Source organism: Bos grunniens, chromosome 9, assembly GCF_055505025.1.
Source record: "Bos grunniens cultivar Pamir isolate PY7600 chromosome 9, Bosgru_T2T1.0, whole genome shotgun sequence".
Lineage (NCBI taxonomy): Eukaryota > Metazoa > Chordata > Mammalia > Artiodactyla > Bovidae > Bos > Bos grunniens.
Genome location: NC_141173.1, coordinates 75155992 through 75172122, shown reverse-complemented (window position 1 = coordinate 75172122; position 16131 = coordinate 75155992). Strand labels below are relative to the sequence as shown.

The 16131-nt window shown below is 41.7% G+C and overlaps 1 protein-coding gene across 3 annotated transcripts in view; it reads right to left on the bottom strand.

Annotated features, from left to right (window-relative positions):
* PDE7B (phosphodiesterase 7B) overlaps positions 1-16131 on the bottom strand; it is a 352307-nt gene that overhangs the window by 19704 nt on the left and 316472 nt on the right. The window lies entirely within an intron of this gene.

Below are 16131 nucleotides of genomic sequence, written 5' to 3'. Positions count from 1 at the left end.
TCTTTGTGAGAACCTCTATTATGTTCAGTCTCTCTGTTGACCTTAAATATGCTGCTTGTCTGAACATTTGCTAACCATTTAAATAATGACTATTTATAACAACCTATTGTGTTCTATTCTAAATTAGCAAAAGAATGGCCTCACCACTGATTTCATCCACAGAGAATAAAACTCTTCTAGTCTCCAGGAGGGAGAAGGCAATGACACCCCACTCTAGTACTCTTGCCTGGAAAATCCCATGGATGGAGGAGCCTGGTAGGCTGCAGTCCATGCGGTCGCTAAGAGTCAGACATGTCTGAGCGACTTCACTTTCACTTTTCACTTTTATGCATTAGAGAAGGAAATGGCAACCCACTCCAGTGTTCTTGCCTGGAGAATCTCAGGGATGGGGGAGCCTGGTGGGCTGCCGTCTCTGGGGTTGCACAGAGTCGGACATGACTGAAGCAACTTAGCAGCAGCAGCAGCAGTCTCCAGGAAATCTTTTTCCTTTATTTTCTTATCTGTTTGTTTATTCATCACTTCTTGGCCTTTTGACTAAGATTAAGAGTCTATTCATTCTCCATTTTCTTTCAAGTTTACATTTGTAAACTTACAAAAATATACAGGAAGATAACATTTATTAAAAGTGAAGTTAAGTTGCCAAAGTACAGAAACAACCTAAATGTTCATCAACAAATAAATGGATTAAGAAGATGTGGTATAATGGAATATTACTTAGCCATAAAAAAGAATGACGTTGTACCATTTGCAACAAGATGGTTGGATTTGGAAGGCATTCAGCAATATGTGAACCGTGAACTTCCTGATGTTCAATCTGGTTTTAGAAAAGGCAGAGGAACCAGAGATCAAATTGCCAATATCCGCTGGATCATAGAAAAAGCAAGAGAGTTCCAGAAAAACATCCATTTCTGCTTTATTGACTATGCCAAAGCCTTTGACTGTATGGATCACAATAAACTGTGGAAAATTCTGAAAGAGATGGGAATACAAGAACACCTGATCTGCCTCTTGAGAAATGTGTATGCAGGTCAGGAAGCAACAGTTAGAACTGGACATGGAACAACAGACTGGTTCCAAATAGGAAAAGGAGTTCGTCAAGGCTGTATATTGTCACCCTGTTTATTTAACTTCTTTGCAGAGTACATCATGAGAAACGCTGGACTGGAAGAAACACAAACTGGAATCAAGATTGCCGGGAAAAATATCAATAACCTCAGATATGCAGATGACACCATCCTTATGGCAGAAAGTGAGGAGGAACTCAAAATCCTCTTGATGAAAGTGAAAGTGGAGAGTGAAAAAGTTGGCTTAAAGCTCAACATTCAGAAAACGAAGATCATGGCATCCAGTCCCACCACTTCATGGGAAATAGATGGAGAAACAGTGGAAACAGTGTCAGACTTTATTTTTCTGGGCTCCAAAATCACTGCAGATGGTGACTGTGCCATGAAATTAAAAGATGCTTACTCCTTGGAAGGAAAGTTATGTCCAACCTAGATAGCATATTCAAAAGCAGAGACATTACCTTGCCAACAAAGGTTCGTCTAGTCAAGGCTATGGTTTTTCCTGTGGTCATGTATGGATGTGAGAGTTGGACTATGAAGAAGGCTGAGTGCCGAAGAATTGATGCTTTTGAACTGTGGTGTTGGAGAAGACTCTTGAGAGTCTCTTGGACTGCAAGGAGATCCAACCAGTCCATTCTGAAGGAGATCAGCCCTGGGATTTCTTTGGAAGGAATGATGCTGAAGCTGAAACTCCAGTACTTTGGCCACCTCATGAGAAGAGTTGACTCATTGGAAAAGACTCTGATGCTGGGAGGGATTGGGGGCAGGAGGAGAAAGGGATGACAGAGGATGAGATGGCTGGATGGCATCATTGACTCGATGGACGTGAGTTTCAGTGAAGTCCGGGAGTTGGTGATGGACAGGGAGGCCTGGCGTGCTGCAGTTCGTGGGGTTGCAAAGAGTCGGACACGACTGAGCGACTGATCTGATCTGATCTGATCCTAAGTGAAGGACTCCTGTGGTGGCTCAGAAGTAAAAAATCTGCCTGCAATGCAGGGGACTTGGGGTTTGATCCCTGGTGGAAGAGCCCCTGGAAAAGGAAATGGCAACCCACTCCAATATTCTTGCCTGGACAGAGAAGTCTGATGGACTACAGTCCATGGAGGAACAAGAGTCAGACACGATTTAGCAACTAAACCACCATCACCACCACCCTAAGTCAAATGAGACAAAGACGGACACTGTAAAATATCACTTATATGTGGAATCTAAAAAAAATAACAACAAACTAATAAAAAAAAAAAAAGAAACAGACTCATAGGGAATAACCTAGTGGTTACCAATGAGAATAACCTAGTGGTTACCATCACCAAATGGTCAACACCAAAATCAGACTGATTATATTCTTTGCAGCCAAAGATGGAGAAGCTCTATACAGTCAGCAAAAACAATACCAGGAGCTGACTGTGGCCCAGATCATGAACTCCTTATTGCCAAATTCAGACTTAAATTGAAGAAAGTAGGGAAAACCACTAGACCATTCAGGTATGACCTAAATCAAATCCCTTATGATTATACAGTAGAAGTGAGAAATAGATTTAAGGGACTAGATCTGATAGACAGAGTGCCTGATGAACTAAAGACAGAGGTTCGTGACATTATACAGGAGGCAGGGATCAAGACCATCCCCAAGGAAAAGAAATGCAAAAAAGCCAAATGGCTGTCTGAGGAGGCCTTACAAATAGCTGTGAAAAGAAGAGAAGTGAAAAGCAAAGGAGAAAAGGAAAGATAAACCCATCTGAATGCAGAATTCCTAAGAATAGCAAGGAGAGATAAAAAAGCCTTCCTCAGTGATCAGTGCTAAGAAATAGAGGAAAACAACAGAATGGGAAAGACTAGAGATCTCTTTAAGAAAATTAGAGATACCAAGGGAACATTTCATGCAAAGATGGGCTCAATAAAGGACAGAAATGGTATGGACCTAACAGAAGCAGAAGATATTAAGAAGAGGTGGCAAGAATACACAGAAGAACTGTACAAAAAAGATCTTCACGACCCAGATAATCATGCTGGTGTGATCACTCACCTAGAGCCAGACATCCTAGAATGTGAAGTCAAGTGGGCTTTGGGAAGCATCACTATGAACAAAGCTAGTGGAGGTGAGGGAATTCCAATTGAGCTATTTCAAATCATAAAAGATGATGCTGTGAAAGTGCTGCACTCAATATGCCAGCAAATTTGGAAAACTCAGCAGCGGCCACAGGACTGGAAAAGGTCAGTTTTCATTCCAATCCCAAAGAAAGGCAATGCCAAAGAATGTTCAAATGAAAGTGAAGTTGCTCAGTCATGTTCGACTCTTAGCGACCCCATGGACTGCAGCCTACCAGGCTCCTCCATCCATGGGATCTTCCAGGCAAGAGTACTGGAGTGGGGTGCCACTGCCTTCTCCATTACAATGTTCAAACTACCACACAATTGCACTCATCTCACACGCTAATAAAGTAATACTTAAAATTCTCCAAGCCAGGCTTCAGCAATACGTGAACCATGAACTTCCAGATGTTCAAGCTGGTTTTAGAAAAGGCAGAGGAACCAGAGATGAAGTTGCCAACACTGCTGGAAAAAAAACATCATCAAAACATAATGCCAACATCATTGAAAAAGCAAGAGAGTTCCAGAAAAACCTCTATTTCTGCTTTATTGACTATGCCAAAGCCTTTGACTGTATGGATCACAATAAACTGTGGAAAATTCTGAAAGAGATGGGAATACCAGACCACCTGACCTGCCTCTTGAGAAATCTGTATGCAGGTCAGGAAGCAACTGTTAGAACTGGACATGGAACAACAGACTGGTTCCAAATAGGAAAAGGAGTACGTCAAGGCTGTATATTGTCACCCTGCTTATTTAACTTATATGCAGAGTACATCATGAGAAACGCTGGGCTGGAGGAAGCACAAGCTGGAATCAAGATTTCCGGGAGAAATATCAGTAAACTCAGATATGCAGATGACACCACCTTTATGGCAGAAAGTGAAGAAGAACTAAAGAGCCTCTTGATGAAAGTCAAAGTGGAGAGTGAAAAAGTTGGCTTAAAACTTAACATTCAGAAAACTAAGATCATGGCATATGGTCCCATTACTTCATGAGGAAACAGTGGCAGACTTTATTTTTGGGGGCTCCAAAATCACTCCAGATGGTGACCGCAGCCATGAAATCAAAAGACACTTGTTCCTTGGAAGGAAAGTTATGACCAACCCAGACAGCATATTAAAATGCAGAGACATTACTTTGCCAACAAAGGCCCATCTCGTCAAAGGTATGGTTTTTCCAGTGGTCATGTATGGATGTGAGAGTTCGACTGTGAAGAAGGCTGAGCACCGAAGAATTGATGCTTTTGAACTGTGGTGTTGGAGAAGACTCTTGAGAGTCCCTTGGACTGCAAGGAGATCCAACCAATCCATCCTAAAGAAAATCAGTCCTGAAGATTCATTGGAAGGACTGATGTTGAAGCTGAAACTCTAATACTTTGGCCACCTGATGCAAAGAACTGACTCATTGGAAAAGACTCTGATGCTGGGAAAGATTGAAGGTAGGAGGAGAAGGGGCTGACAGAGGATGAGATGTTTGGATAGTATCACTGACTCAGTGGACATAAGTTTGAGTAAACTCCGGGAGTTGGTGATGGACAGGGAGGCCTGGCCTGCTGCAGTCCATGAGGTTGCAAAAAGTCAGACATGAGTGAGTGACTGAACTGAACTGAACTACCAGTGAGGAGAGGAAAGGGGAGGGGGCAACGTAGGGGAAAGGAATTAAAAGTTACAAACTATTATGTATAAAATAAGCCACAAAGATAGCTTATACAACACAGGGAATAGAGCGAATATTTTATAATAACTATAAATGGAATGTAACCTTAAATTATGAACCAGTATGTTATATACCTGTGAGATACAATATTGCTCATTAATTATACTTCATCTAAAAAAGTGGGGGGAGTAAAGGGACTTCCCTCTTGGTCCAGTGGTTAAGACTTTGCCTTCCAAAGTGGGGGGTGCAGATTCCATCTCTGGTTGGGGAGCTAAGGCCCCACGTGACTTGTGACCAAAAAACCAAAACATAAAACAGAAGCATAATTGTAACACATTCAATAAAGACTTTAAAAATGAACCACATCAAAAAAAAAATCTTAAAAAGTTGGGGGCAATTGTGTGACTCTACTTACATTAGATACGAGTCATCAAATGCATGGGGACAGAAAGAATGGCAGTTCCGGGGGCCTGAGGGACTAGGGAATTATTATTTAGTGGGAGCAGAGTTTTAGTTTTGCAACATGAAAAGAATTCTAGAGAGTGATTATGGTGATGACTGCATAATGCAAATGTCTTCATACTACTGAAGGTAGTAGTGAAAGTGAAGTCACTCAGTTGTGTCTGACTCTTTCCAATCCCATGGACTGTAGCCTGCAAGGCTCCTCTGTCCATGGGATTTTTCAGGCAAGAACACTGGAATGGGTTGCCATTTCCTTCTCCAGGGGATCTTCCTGACCCAGGGATTAAACCCAGGTCTCCCGCATTGCAGGCAGACTGTATTCTCTGAGCCTCAGGGAAGCCCTGAACTTAATACTGCTGTACACTAAAAAATGGTCAAGATGGTAAATTTTATATTATGTGTATTTTGCCACAATTAATAAAAAATGAGGGAAAAGGAGCAACGAAAATAGTAGTGGAGAGTAAAGGAGGCTGGTCAGAGACTGAAAAGCATTTCATCATTTCATACCCCTATCCTTCTTGCCACTATATCTGTATCATCCATGCAATGCTCAACTTTTTCAGCAAATGAGAAAAAAGAACCTCCCATGATTGACACAATCCAAGGTCCACTAGGCAAAAACAAGTTCAAGAAAACTGCAACCATTCTTTGTTCTAAATCCAGATCATGATTTCTCTTTAGGACTTTGCAGACTGAATTGATGAGGTAGGGTCTTATTCTGACCCTTTGTACAGGCGGCTCTACTGCTATTCATTTCTCTCCTTGCCAGGGAGTCATTATTCCTTACTTGACCAGCTCTGAACCTGTGATGAGATTTTGTTACTTTTATCAACTCGTCTATTATCTCCTTTTGGGCATGAGCCAGACACAACAAAAGCCAATGTTTATGAGAAATATCATGCTAGACTAATTTGTTTTGATTGTAAGGTTTATGAGAGCAGAGAGTGATAGGTTAGTGTGATGTAACAGATGTCCTATCCCTGACGTGACATTTAATTCATCACTTGTGAGTGCTTCCTTCAAGACTAATTCAAGTAGATGTGACATGAGTGCCCTCACATGAGTTTTTCAAGAGGCCCAGAAAACTGTAACAAGACCTAATGATAAATGACGCCATATCCTTGTTGAGTGGAACAAAAGCATCTGGGGAATTGCCTTAGGCATTGTTATTTATGCCAGCCTGACTTAACATCTTCATTAATAATCTTCCTGAAGACAGAATAAAAGGATGCTTGGGAGCTCTTTTGGTGAAACCATATTTGGAGATGAGCACCAGGAAAATGGGAGGAAATGCAAGGGGCTTGGAAGCTGGCACAGAATAAAAGAAAATAGTGCATGCGTTACAAATTCTTTCAGGGAGCTGTCATTATCAATAAAAGTATGTTCTGGCCAGAACTGTGTTGGAGGTGAGGGTACTCCAGTGGATTCCAGAGAAGAAGACAAGAAGGGCTGTATAGGGAGGGGGGATTAACATTTCTGAATCACACCTACAGTGTGCATGGCACTTTACATGATCTCACTGAATTCTCATATAACTGTCTACCGTTTTAATCATTAACGCACAGATAATAAAACCGAGCCTAGACAGCATATTAAAAAGCAGAGACATTACTTTGCCAACAAAGGTCCGTCTAGTCAAGGCTATGGTTTTTCCAGTAGTCATGTATGGATGTGAGAGTTGGACTATAAAGAAAGCTGAGTGCTGAAGAATTGATGCTTTTGAACTGTGGTGTTGGAGAAGACTCTTGAGAGTCCCTTGGACTGCAAGGAGCTCCAACCAGTCCATCCTAAATGAGATCAGTCCTGGTTGTTCATTGGAAGGACTGATGTTGAAGCTGAAACTCCAATACTTTGGCCACCTGATAAGAAGAGCTGACTCATTTGAAAAGACAATGATGCTGGGAAAGATTGAGGGCAGGAGGAGAAGGGGATGACAGAAGATGAGATGGTTGGATGGCCCTCGATGGACATGGGTTTGGGTAGACTCTGGGAGTTGGTGATGGACAGGGAGGCCTGGTGTGCTGTGGTTCATGGGGTCGCAAAGAATCGGACACGACTGAGCGACTGAACTGAACTGAACGGAATAAAACCCCAGGTCTCTGAGAGGTTACACAATTAGTCAGTAGCTGAGAAAGACCTTAAACCCAGGTGTGCCAGGCATCAAGACCTAAACTTTGCATACCCACACTTGCTGCCTCGCCAGAGTTACCTGTGCTTGGCCACATCCAAGTATTCAGAGGCTTGACATTTATAAACTGAGGAGTGCCTGCTGTTGTACTTAATTTCCCCCCCAATCATCTATAGTTGCTGTTTTCAAAGAGTATGGTTGGGGACTTCCCTGGCAGTCCAGTGGCTGAGACTCTGTGCTTCCAGTGGTTAGGGAATTAAGATCCCACATGTGGTGTGGCATGGTCCTCTCCTGAAAAAGGACCTTTTTGATCTATGGATGATTGTTTTACTTAGATGTTAGTTTCTAAATCCACACTGGAATTCTTGCAACATACCCCAAAATTGGTGTCATTTCAAAAAATCCTATAGTTTGAATATGTTATAAGTTGAGTAGATTTAGACAGTCTTGGGGGAGAATTTATCATTCAGCCACTCTCAGCCCTCACATCTGAACAGTCTCTGGGTCCTGTTGATTCTTCCATCATGGCGTCATTTATACTCATCCTTCCTTTCACCAAGTGACCCTATTTTAGTGCTTTATTTTCCTTAATTCTCATTTCTTCTATCTACCCTCTTCACAATTTCCACAATGTGAGTTATTTGACAAAAGTTTCTACCATCTCCCTAATCATTGGTTGAAATATAGACTAATATTTTTTGAGCAGCTACTCATATGCCAGGTGCTATGGTGGGCACTGGGGGTCCAAGAATGAATAAGACAATATTGCTACCTTCAAAGAGCTCACCTAATTTCTCTGCTGCTCGCTCTAGCAGGAGAGAGCTAGCACAGTGCAACTGCGCCTTCTCCCATGCCGTGCTCCAAACCCTACAGTGGTTTCCTATTGGATAAGTTAGGCTTAACTCCTTAGCTCGGCATTCAATGCTTTCTAAAAATTGTCCCAACTACTTTGTTTCTATATGTTGAGATAATTGAATACCATTACCTCTTCTTTCCTACAGAGGACTTATCATTCAAATAAATTATATCATAGTAATAAAATGATAACTTATTATTGACAAAATTATTAATATATGAAAATGTCCTTTCCACTTGCATGCCTTTCAAGGTGGTTTGTTTTCCTCAAACTCCTTTTCCTCTGTTTCCTGGTCAAACTAAAACCTGTCTTCCAAAGTTCAACTCAAATACTCGATCCACAAAGCCACCTGGAATCATCCAGCCAGAGAAGAACTTGGCTCTCCTCTGAGTCTTATAGCTCTTTCTCTCAGCATTCCTCAAGTCCAGAGGCCAGCTAGGCTATGTCCCACTGACGTGTGTGACAGCTGTGTATGCACTTCTTGTTCTTACTAGATTACAAACTACATGTCAGCAGGAAGCCTTTCTCATTCTTGCCATATCCACTCAACCAAGAAAGGACTTTCTATTAATTTGCTAAATAGCTGAACAGATTACTTGATTTCATTGCACAAGTATACTGAACACTCATTATGTTCCTAGCACTGTAATATGTGCTTAGAATATACCAGTGAAGAGAAGAAACAAAGAACTAGAGGTAGCAGGGATGGGGAGAGATAGATAATAAACAATAAACATAATAAATGTTTGGGAAAAAGTATAGCATCCAGAAGATAGCAGATGTATGGAAAGAGGGAAAAGTAGAGCAGAATAGTGGGAATTTGAGTCTTGGGGGTGGGGAAGGGAAGGGAAAGTGGTGAGAGATGAGATTAGAGCAAAGACTTGAAGGCAGGAGAGAGCTAGCCATGCTGAAGAAGAAGCTGTTCTGGAGAAAACAATGAAAGGAAAGGCCCCAAAGAGGGAGCACACAGCCGTGAGGGCCATGTGCAGCGAGGGAGGGGACATACCAGGCCTAGGAGTTAGGTAATGAGAGACCAGATCACATGCGGCCTTTTGGCCATTGTAAGGACTCTGATTTTCACTCTGAGAGAAACATGGATCCAGTGCAGGGGTTTGGGAGGAATGAAATTATATGACTTACTTTAAATAAGATCACTTTGGTTGCTATGTTGAGAATAGAGTCTGGTAAGGGATAAGAATAGAAAGAGGTGTGTGTGGGAGGCAGAGAGCAGTTATCCAGGCAAAAGTTGATAGAGGCTTGAACAAGGAAGGTGGAAATGGGGAGAGTGGTTGATTTCTGTACCTGCTAGGAGGACTCAGTGTTTCTGGCCTGAACAACTGGAAGGATGGTGTTGCTATTACCTGAGATGGGAAAGCTGCAAGTGGAGCAGGTTAAGAGGAGTCTCACGGTTGTTCAGAATAAAAACACATTTTTCAAATTCTTTACAATTAGGTGGGATCATTTGGCTAAACTCTGACCCATTAAATGTAAACAGAAATACTGTGTGGGATATTCAAGTAAGTTGTTTTAAAGGGAACAGTTTCAACTGGGAGAGGCTTCTTTTGCTTTATCCCTTTCTTTTTTCTCACTGTTTGGAATGTGGCAAGAAAGGCTAGAGCTCCAGCAGCTATCTTGGGCAATGAGGACAAATGTCACACCCTAGTGATAGAAGACTGAAGACTAAAAGGATGTTGGGTCCCTCATTCTTAATTTTATAATGCCACCATGACTTCCCTGGACTGTCAACCTCCAAACCTCTTTTATGAAGGATAGAAATAAACATCTACCCTTACTTAATAAGTCACTGCTGCTGCTGCTGCTGCTGCTAAGTCGCTTCAGTCGTGTCCGACTCTGTGCGACCCCATAGACGGCAGCCCACCAGACTCCCCCGTCCCTGGGATTCTCCAGGCAAGAACACTGGAGTGGGTTGCCATTTCCTTCTCCAATGCATGAAAGTGAAAAGTGAAAGTGAAGTTGTTCAGTCATGTCCGACTCTTAGTGACCCCATGGACTGCAGCCTACCAGGCTCCTCCATCCATGGGATTTTCCAGGCAAGAACACTGGAGTGGGGTGCCATTGCCTTCTCCGCTAATAAGTCACTAACATATCTCATTATTTAAATTACTTTATTATCATCCACATCATCCCCAAAGAGTTGATAGAATAATGCTGGGTATTTACATAAAAATTTTAATAAAGCATTTTATAATTCTAAAAAGGAATGAGCAAAATGACCTTAGTAAAGTCAGAAATGTGTGTGTGTGTGCACATGTCCACATACACAGACACACACCAGAACACACAGACACACACAGACTTCTTCTTTCTGAGATCAGTTGTTGCCATCTACTAGGAAAGACTCCCCTGGTTCTCCAAACAGAACTGACAGGTCCCTCTTCTAGCTGCTCATTCCCAGCCCAAGCTTGTATTGGAATATCCAAAACACCTTATACCAACTTTGCTCATGGGCCTTGCTCCTGTGTGTGTTTGTGGTAAGTTGCTTTATCATGTCTGAGTCTTCGCAACTCTATGGACTGTAGCCCGCCAGGCTACTCTGTCCATGGGATTCTCCAGGCAAGAATACTGGAATGCGTTGCCATGCCTTCCTCCAGGGGATCTTCCCCAACCAGGGATTGAATCTGTTGCTCCTGTGGCTCCTGTATTGCAGGCGGATCCTTTACCTTTGAACCACTGGGGAAGCCCAGTCTTGCTTCTACGTGAGTAATTTTCACGTCTTCTTGTTTGTTTACACTTAAAATTTGAGTTTTGAAAAACATACTCCCCCTATATTTTTAAAAATTGATATTTAAAATCACAAATTTCTATGGTAACAGAAGATGTAATGCCTGCCTATTTGTGGATATTGATATTTTAATATGAAACCATTATATCATTCTTTTTATTTTATTTTTTATATCATTCTTTTATGTATTAAATGTATCACTCAGTCATGTCCAACTCTTTGCAACCTCATGGACTGTAGCCTGTCAGATTCCTCTGTCCTGGAGTGGGTTGCCATTTCCTTCTCTAGGGGATCTTCCTGACCCAGGGATCAAACCAGGGTCTCCCGTATTGCAGGCAGATTCTTTACCATCTGAGCCACCAGGGAAGTCCCAAATGTATGTAAGGGAATCTAAATACCAATGGCATTTAGTGCCCATTTATCACCTATTTAAGAAAACACATGAATAATTTATTATTTAAGTCAAAAATGAGAAATTAATTCTTTTCCCTCTAGAACTTAATTATTATACTATTTCCCCATAGAATTTTATTTTAATGTAATATATTTTCATGTGTGAAATTCTTTGATCATCACCCTATCATCTCTCTCTGCAACAAAAATAAGTTTATAAACTGAAGTTTTAATTTAACAAATTTTCTTAACCTCAGGCTCTAAGTAGTTTTACCAGCTGGAGTTTACAATGCAATTATTATTAGTAACTAACTGATCAAAATACATATATTTCAAATGTGGAAAAATTATGCTTGAGAATAAAAATTTTTGACAATGCCTCTATTCATGAGATAGCTGGGAACATTATATTCCCTCAGTTATGGGAGATTTCCTTTAATATTTTTGGTTGTTTCTTTGGTATTTTTTCACACGAGGGAAATATACAATATCAGCACAACTGGAGCAAGATGCAATATGCAGAATGGATAAGAGAAATGTCTTTGTTTTGAACAGTGGAAACAGGGTAATTATGAAAGAGTAGTGGAAAGCAGAACTGGCTGGACAGTCCTGTGAGCATATTCCAGGCAGGCCAGTTTAAGGAGCTGAAAATGAGTTCTGTGAGCACTATTCATGCCTGTGCGCTGTTTGGAAAGTCTTCGTGTATCCCCAGGGGCACACAAGCCTGGTTTGAAGCTGCTGCCATACATGATTGCCATTGAGAACGAGGAGTGTATCTTATTCATCTTTGTGCCCCAGTATGTGGCACAGTGCCATTTAAATAAGTAAATATTTGTTGAATGGATACGGAGTAATTAACTTCCAAAACCCCAAAGTTCCCTAGCTGCAAAAGTTTAAGTAACTGTAAAAGTGACAGAGTCCTGTTAATTTTTTGGCCTGATAAAAGCCAGACTTGGAATCTTCTGTTGTGAAATCCTTAGACTTAGGTAAAAGCCAAAGAGATTTAAAAGTTACGATAGCAATGGCTCTCCCACTGTTTACTCACAGATGACCAGGATCGGGTAAGTGACTCCAGGAAGAACATAGAGTGGGTGAGTGCATGCTCAGTTGCTTTAGTTGTGTCTGACTCTGTGTGACCCTATGGATTGCAGCCTGCCAGGCTCCTCTGTCCATGGGATCCTCCAGGCAAGGATGCTGGAGTGGGTTGCCATGCCCTCCTCCAGGAGATCTTCCCAACCCAGGGATCAAACCCCCTTCTACCTGCACTGGCAGGCAGGTTCTTTACCACTAGCACCACCTAGGAAGCATCTATAAAGGGAGCATTTGTCAATTGCAAGATAAACAAATATGAATGTATCATCATAAAGAATTTTTCATAATGCTTCTCAGTCTTCATGGTACACTCGATGTAAGGAAGTAAGAATGCAGGAGGTAATCCCACAAGAGGTAATCCCACAGTACAGTAACAAGCGACTACCAAGCGGACAGTGTGGGTAGATGCCTTCTGATCTGTGTGCTGCTGACTCTGTCAGATTTTCACTCTGGGTCCCTGTGTGTACTCACTACTGGCAGTATTCCTGATTTCTCAAGGCTACTCAGGTTCTGCCTTTCTTGCTCCATGGGTCCAGTCTGTGTATCCATCCACTTACTCTTTCAGCAAACCTCCCACCACCCAACAAATATTCACTGAGCATGAGGACTGTGCCAAGTGCTGAGCACACAGCAGTGGGAAAGGTAGGTGCCTAGAAACTTTCAGATTGTGGGGGCTATGGACGTCGAATCAGGAGATGGCTGTTTCTAGAGATAAACATCATGACAGAGGAAGTGAGAGAGGACTGTGAAATCATATAGGAGGGGGTACGGAAGATGGATGTTTAAAGAAAGAGACGGCTCTCAGGAGGAAGATATGTCCAAGTTGAGATGAAAAAGGTGAGTGAGTTAGAGAGGAGTTGGGGAATGCAGGCAATAACACAGAGGGAGTGCATTTCATTAAAACAGGAGGGAGGAGCCTGTGTGTGAAGACCTGGAGCAAGGGCGACACTTTAGATCTTCCTTCCCTGTTTTATTTTTTTAATTAAAAAAATTTTTTTTGACCATGCAGCATGTGAACTGAACCCAACCAGGGACTGAATCCGCTCCTGCTGCATTGGGAGCCTGGAGTCTTAACCACTGGACTGCCAGGGAAGTCCTTCTATTTTTCAATCATTAGAAATGATCACATTCTAACGTACCATGTATTTTACTTATTTTTCTGATTCCCTTAGTAGAAAGCAGGCATGTTTATTTGTTTTGTTCATCTCCTGTATTGCCATTGCCTGGCATACATGTTGGCTCTGAGATTCTGAGAGTAGTTCAGACTGGATGATGCATAGAACCTGGGAGAGGCACGGTGGGAAGTGGAGCTGGAAAGTGTGGTGAGGGTCAGATCGTAATGAGGCTTGTAAACTGGGCTAAGACATTTGGACTTAATCCTGAGGGCAGTGGGATTTTAAGCAGGCGTCTAAGTGCCACAGTTGAGTTTCAGGAACTCATTCTGGCTCCACAGTGGAGGAAGGGTTGGAGCCAGGCAAGGCTGAGTGTAGACGAGAGGATGGAAGATTTTGGTGCCTTGCAGTTGGGGAGGATCAGGGGTGAGCAGGCTGGGAGGTACTGGTGTTTCATAGGGAGGTATTTTTGTCTTTCTTGACAAATGGGCGGTGGTTCTGCTCTTATAGACTCACTGACTTTCACAGCAGCTCAAAGACCAGTATCAGCAAAAGATGGATTCAAAAAAGAAGAAAATCATTGGAAATGCTCATGGAGACCTGAACATAGGCTGAGATGATACCACTTTAATACCCATTGAAGTCCCAGCCCCGTTTTGGGATCCCACAGTAGGTACGTCATCTGTCTATCTCCAGTAGCATCAGCTCAACAATTTCACATCATCCCAATGACAATGTGTTCTGGTATCACAAACTCTTCATACTTGTAGTCTCAAGAATAATCTTTATCTTAAAGTTGAAAGAGTGAACATCCACCTTTGTGGCAACAAAACCTATCAGAATTTATTTTGAACAAAATAAAACCCTTCAAACCCCAACTACAAAACCTTTATTTCCCCTTTTATCTGAATAATCAAGTATTATCCACCCTAAGAACCAAACAATCCCTTTGTTCCGGAATAACAACACATCTGGCATTTAATAAACCACCAACACAGGTTTTCAAATTAAATCAAGAGTCTATTTGTCAAAGAGAATCTGGCAGAGCAGATTTGCTATCATACAAAGCGGCTTTAAACTGCTGCTGTTTTTTTCTCCTATTTACTGGACACTTTCTTTGATTAAAATACTTAGACTGATGTTGATAAACTGAGTCTGGTGTAAAACAAGACTCAGACTTAATTATACCTTTTCAACCAGTGGAGGCAGGAAGAAAAACAACAACAGGAACATAGTCTGTATTTTCATTTTTAATTGCTCACGAAACCGGGAAGCAAGACTCCAGAAGATAATGAAGTCACTGAGTTCCTCCCTAACAAGCCCAGTGGTCTCCTTGGTGATGCTGCCAGAGCCCCAGCTCAGGAGGTCTCAGGGGAACAGAAACTCCTTGAGTCCTGAACAAGACCTTGGCCCTTGAAGAAACTACAGGTCTGCTCTGTTTACTGCCCGCTGGAAGATGTCTTTCTCTTGTTTGATCTGCATCTGCCAAAGATACTGCTCTGAGGGCAAGGAGCCTGGATGGACATTGAACTGCTTGTCCATGGGGCAGGCCTGGGTTCATTCAGATCAGGGCCATGGAGGTGCCCACAATGGCAACCTCATGATGAACAGCAGAAAGTTTAGGAAACAGAAAATCAAATTTGAACCTCCTTTTTACAATTTTCACTCTGCTTACCCGAAACACCTTTCATGCTGCAAAAATTATGGGGTTACATATAATCCTTGCAGTTGCTTGTCAGAGTAGTGGTCATAGGACCCTGTGGGAGGAACACGTCTCCTGGCTCTGTCAACTTTGTATTTACAGTTCAGAGTCGTTAAGAATAAAAAGTGGTTAAAAATGCTGGCCTCTTATAAGTGCTTATGATAAATGACTAAGAAAAATGATTATAAACCTCTTCAAGACAAGTAGGGAATGCAATAAATATGATGCTTCATGGAACAATTATTTTATTCATTGGGTTGCTCTGTCAATAGTTAATATGAAGTTGGACTCTATCAAAAGCAATTAAATTTTTTATATGTTTTATTACAAGATACTGAATATAGTCCCCTGTGCTATACAATGCATCCTTGTTGCTTATCTATATTATACATAGTGGTTTGTATCAGATGATCCCAAACTCCTAATTTATCCTCGCCTTCCCCTTTTTTAACCATAAGTTGGTTTTCTATGTCTGTGAGTCTGTTTGTGCTTTGTAAATAAGTTCATTGGTATCATATTCTAGATTTTGAATTGAACTGAAAGCAATCCCTTTTATAACTGTAATAAGCAATATCATATCTGATTTAATGTTTATTTTGAAAAACTGCTGAACCCATATGTTAGAAGATTGGAGGGTGGAGGGACAGAGAAAATAATTCTCAACTGTATCTCTCACATGCTCTTAGGCACCTCTTAGTTCACCACAGACAGCTGGACTGCTTCCAGTCTGATGACAGAGATGCCAGGTGGAAACGCCTTTACGGTCTTCAAGTTGAACTTGGGTTGGCAGTTCAGCCAGTGAGTCTGACCCAGACAGAGGACAATGGGA